General features: G+C 34.8%; 1 protein-coding gene across 1 annotated transcript in view; it reads left to right on the plus strand.

The window, feature by feature from the left end:
* The window catches only part of PhKgamma (phosphorylase kinase gamma), a 119,258-nt gene extending 117,227 nt beyond the window's left edge, over positions 1-2,031 (plus strand). Inside the window, exon 12 of the transcript XR_010952369.1 lies at positions 1,888-2,031. The gene's annotated coding sequence lies outside the window, so the exon portion shown is untranslated. The remainder of the gene's footprint in view (positions 1-1,887) is intronic.
* The last annotated feature ends 3,969 nt before the right edge of the window (positions 2,032-6,000 follow it).

The raw sequence follows: 6,000 nt of genomic DNA on the forward strand, positions 1-6,000 counted from the left end.
GAGGCGAGAATACTCCCCATCAGGGAGAGAAATGAGATGCTGACCAAACAGTTCCTGTTGAATACCCAGAAACCTGGGCATCCCAACAGACATCTGATTGATGAACCAGCACCGCCAGGGGCTTAAGGAGTCATCTCCGTAAGCATTTTCAGGAAATACGGCACCTGAGAACCCAGCCGTATGAAGTGAAAAAACACAAGCAGGTCCTTGGTGAACTCCATAAACAGGCGTCGGACCTTTATGCCGGGAATTGCCCGGTGAATCCAGTACTTAACGAAAACTATCCAAAACTTGCGGAAGAGGAACGCATACTCCCCAGGGAAACGCGTGTCACTCTTGCTCAACTTCGTTCTGGATACTGTAACAGGTTAAACTCTTACCTATCCAGAATAAACCCCGACATACAAAATGTATGCCCCGCTTGCAATGTGTCCCCACATGACACCAACCATCTCTTCAATTGCCCCTTTCCTTATGGTCCACCCCTGTTGAAACGGCAAGTTTCCTTGGACTCCCGTTAGAGGATATTGATGACAATTTGTGATCGGTCGCGGCTATTAGGTGGGGCGAGCATTGCTACAACAACAACAACAAGGTTTTGAAGTGATTTACAAGGTATAAAAAAACAGCTATCGCCTTGTCCTTGCTAGTTCAGTTTTTTGCAAAATATTAATTTAATTCAACATATTTTTCGCTCGGAATAACAAAATTTGGAAAATTTTTGTACTTAGATTTCCGGGTGTCCATAACAAAGCTATTAAAGCAAAATTTGTATACACAAATGTGTACATGTATATAAAATAATATTAAAAACGAATTGAATCATTGAAAAAGTTGCAAAAATAAAAATTAACCTAACTTATACTTTTAATTTTTTTCTTAAAAATAACTAAACGAAATTGGTTTTGCATTTTTTTTTTAATGTTTTGGGAATTTTTACTTAATAAACCAAACCAGCTAGCTTAAAATTTTTTATTTTTTTTGTTCGTTCTAAACCCATTTTTTATTTATTTTTTTGTTTCATTTCATAAACTTTTCTCCATTTATTATATATATTTTTCTTAAGCCGTGCACTGCAAGCTTTTAACAATTTATTTTATTATTACAAATGTTTTCATAATTTACCATAAATTTGTGTATATATTTATTGTTTTTGCTTTTTTAATTATTATAATTTTGCATTAGTTTTTTCAATTATAATGTTTTTTATTGTTCTTGTTTGCTCTCAAATTTGTGTATTTTGGTTAATTTTTATTTTAAGCAAAAATTGAACTTACCCTGCAAAAATCGCGAGTACTCCATGCATGCATGTATGGAGTACTCGCTATGGACCAACCGAGTGTTCCAAAATTAACCACAATTCATACAAAAAATATGATCCAATTAACATTGCGATGTCCTAGGACGGGACCATATACTCCAGCTCCGCATTACATCAGAGTAATCCAAGGAGTACCCACAGTCCAATAAACATCGTGTAGTAATTACAATCGTTAAAAACGAGCAATGATCGGCTTACAATATGTTCGTGTAGAAACATGACTTGGTCCATTGCTGCATTACAGTGGAGTACAATGGTAAGTACTCCAGTGGACCACATGATTCAACGATTTTTGCAGGGTATTAACAAAAATTGTTAAATTTTTTTTTTTGTCTCTTTACTATCTTTTTATAACGTTTTATTTTTTTTTTTGTATTCCATAGTGTGACAATTTATTTACTAAGAAGTAGCTGGCTTATTACTTTTTTAGTTTTTTGCTTTATTTATGTATTGATTTCTTCGTTTAAATTTTTTACTATCATAAATTTTTTGTTTTGGCCATTTCATCATGTTATCATTCATTTACTAACATTTTATTTTTTATTTTCATACATTTTTTGTTTTAGCCATTTCATCGTGTCAACATTCATTTACTAACATTTAAAATATATTAAGTCTTAACAACAATAAAGGAGCCCTGTAAAGTATTGTTTGGATGGAGTTTTAGCATACAACTTTCGGATGCAGTCAAGTAATAAATGAAGTTTTAATAAAAATATAAAAAAAACAAAACTTGATACTCTTTATTTATTGGTTGACACAGAATAGAAAAGCTACATTTAAGAAAAAATCAATTTATTCAGGTCAGTGCTGCCAACAAATTCATTCGCTACTTTTTCACATTCAACTTTGCTCCTCTTCCATGCGCACTATAAACCAATCAGTGTGGCGAGCGGAAGAGAGAGGGAACTTTCCAGTGTTTTTTACAGCGACGCACTAATGTTGCTTACCATGAAATGCTACTGCATTGGTTTGGTGACCACTGACTTTACCACTCACCACTATCTTTACCAAGAATATTGAAAAATAACATTGAACATGAATCGTTGTTATGGTTAAGTTAAAACAGAAGTGGAATTGTACATCAATATTCCGTATGATTTGTCTATGGCGGTGGTGCATAACGCCAGCGGCAGAGCTTTGAATGCAAGTGCAACTTTTTTTGTAGTAGTATGTGTGAATCTCTCAAGCGCATCACCTTTGGTCTAACAGCGATTAATCGTGAGTATTTTCAATTTTGCTTTTAGTTTAAAATATTTTTTACTGTGTTTTTACACTTATCTATTTCTTATTCAAAATGGTTTATTTAATTTTAGTATATATTATTTTAATTTGTGTTTTATGCTATTTATTTTCTTTTGATCAGGGACTGAAACTGTTATTCCTATTATAATATAAGTCTATGCAAAACTATTAATTTTGGACTTTAAATATATTTGGATCAAGATAAAAATTATTTTCGGATTTTTATTTTTTATATACCGCTCAAATTTGTTAAAATAATTGCCCCGTACATTCTTCCTACATTGACGCATATTATCAACCACAGTATTACCTCCTCCTACTTCCCTGATATGTGAAAGATTGCCACGGTTATACCCATTGCAAAAACTAAGTTTGCAGATTGTCCTAGTGACTTTCGGCCTATCAGCATTTTGCCAGCACTCTCGAAAGTCTTTGAGATATTGTTGTCGGAACAAATTCAAGACCATGTTTGCAAACATAGTCTGCTATCAACATTCCAGTCAGGCTTCCGATCAAAGCACAGTTGCTCCACGGCTATCATAAAAATTTTAGACGACATCAGGGCACCCTTTGACAAAAACCAGTTGACTTTATTATGCCTGCTTGACTTCTCAAAAGCCTTCGACTCTGTGAACAATGACCTGCTGTGCTTAAAATTTAAAAAATATTTTGGTTTTGATGACTCCGCAGTGCGGCTCATGCGAAGTTATCTGACGGGTAGATCCCAGCTTGTCAAAGTCGGCTCCGAAACTTCAGGTCTAAAACCACTATTGGCAGGGGTACCCCAAGGCTCTATCTTGGGTCCACTACTTTTTAGTATGTTTATTAATGACATATTTAATGCATGCCAGCATGCTCATATGCATGCATATGCTGATGATGTCCAACTATATTTGTCGGGAAATCATGAGGGGACAAACGATTTATGCTCAAGATTGAATAATGACTTAACATCCATATTTGAATGGGCTAGGAAAAATGACTTATGCATGAACAGGGAGAAATCATACGTGTTGCCTATATCTAAAAAACGAATAAGTTTCTCAAGTATTCCGCCCTTGCGCGTTGCCAGTAAATGTCTCAAACTCGTTTCAAAGGTGACTAATCTTGGTTTTGTTATTAACACGACGCTGTCCTGTGATGATCATGTAAATTCGGCGGTTAAGAAAGTATACTATATCTTAAGAAACTTACGAATGTCTGCTATTTATACTCCGGTCAATGTTAGAAGAAAACTTGCAATTCAATTGATTATGCCGATCATTTGCTACTCTGAGCTAGTGTACAGTAAACTGAGCTCCCAGTCTGCTCATAAAATTGATGTAGCATTTAATCATGTTACACGTTATGTATTCGGCTTAGCCAGATTTGATCATATATCCAGCTGGAGAGCGCGTCTACTGGGCTGTGAAATCTTCGAATATCTGAAAGCTAGGAACAGCATTTTCCTTTGTCAACTTATCATATATAAGGAGCCTAGTTACCTATATGATAAGCTAATATTCCCCAGGTCTGCTCGAATCAACGATCTAATAGTACCAACTTATAACTATCTAACATCTGGACGGCTATTCTTTGTCAATGCCATTCGCCTATGGAACTCTATTCCAGTATCCGTACGTAGTAGTCTAAATAAAAGCAACTTTAAAAATGTTCTGTATGCTCATTTTAGTTGAAACCATTATACTTCTTGAGTTTTCGCCATCAATATGTATGAGTGTATACAATGTTTTGTTATTGAATTTAATTATTTGTTTATTTTAGATACTAGTAAATTACGATTATTCTCTATGTTTGATGTGATTATTTAACCTACATAACCCTCTGTTATGACTTTTGTTCCTTTTATACTCAGTTGAGCAGAGCTCACAGAGTATATTAAGTTTGATTGGATAACGGTTGGTTGTACATATATAAAGGAATCGAGATAGATATAGACTTCCATATATCAAAATAATCAGGATCGAAAAAAAATTTGATTGAGCCATGTCCGTCCGTCCGTCCGTCCGTCCGTTAACACGATAACTTGAGTAAATTTTGAGGTATCTTGATGAAATTTGGTATGAAGGTTCCTGAGCACTCATCTCAGATCGCTATTTAAAATGAACGATAATGGACTATAACCACGCCCACTTTTTCGATATCGAAAATTTCGAAAAACCGAAAAAGTGCGATAATTCATTACAAAAGACCGATACAGCGACGAAACTTGGTAGATGAGTTGAACTTATGACGCAGAATAGAATATTAGTAAAATTTTGGACAATGGGCGTGGCACCGCCCACTTTTAAAAGAAGGTAATTTAAAACTTTTGCAAGCTGTAATTTGGCAGTCGTTGAAGATATCATTATGAAATTTGGCAGGAACGTTACTCCTATTACTATATGTACGCTTAATAAAAATTACCAAAATCGGAGAAGGACCACGCCCACTTTTAAAAAAAAATTTTTTTAAGTAAAATTTTAACAAAAAATTTAATATCTTTACAGTATATAAGTAAATTATGTCAACATTCAACTCCAGTAATGATATGGTGCAACAAAATACAAAAATAAAAGAAAATTTCAAAATGGGCGTGGCTCCGCCCTTTTTCATTTAATTTGTCTAGGATACTTTTAACGCCATAAGTCGAACAAAAATTAACCAATCCTTTTGAAATTTGGTAGGGGCATAGATTTTATGACGTTAACTGTTTTCTGTGAAAATGGGCGAAATCGGTTGATGCCATGCCCAGTTTTTATACACAGTCGTCCGTCTGTCCTTCCGCATGGCCGTTAACCCGATAACTTGAGCAAAAATCGACATATCTTTAATGAACTTAGTTCACGTGCTTACTTGAACTCACTTTATCTTGGTATGAAAAATGAACGAAATCCGACTATGACCACGCCCACTTTTTCGATATTGAAAATTACGAAAAATGAAAAAAATGCCGTAATTCTATACCAAATACGAAAAAAGGGATGAAACATGGTAAGGTAATTGGATTGTTTTATTGACGCGAAATACAACTTTAGAAAAAACTTTATAAAATGGTTGTGACACCTACCATATTAAGTAGAAGAAAATGAAAAAGTTCTGCAGGGCGAAATAAAAAACACTTAAAATCTTGGCAGGTATTACATATATAAATAAATTAGCGGTATCCAGCAGATGATGTTCTGGGTCACCCTGGTCCACATTTTGGTCGATATCTGGAAAACGCCTTCACATATACAACTACCACCACTCCCTTTTAAAACTCTCATTAATACCTTTAATTTGATACCCATATCGTACAAACTCATTCTAGAGTCACCCCTGGTCCACCTTTATGGCGATATCTCGAAAAGGCGTCCACCTATAGAACTAAGGCCCACTCCCTTTTAAAAATACGCATTAACACCTTTCATTTGATACCCATATCGTGCAAACAAAGTCTACAGTCACCCCTG

Source organism: Eurosta solidaginis, chromosome 4, assembly GCF_040869045.1.
Source record: "Eurosta solidaginis isolate ZX-2024a chromosome 4, ASM4086904v1, whole genome shotgun sequence".
Classification (NCBI taxonomy): domain Eukaryota; kingdom Metazoa; phylum Arthropoda; class Insecta; order Diptera; family Tephritidae; genus Eurosta; species Eurosta solidaginis.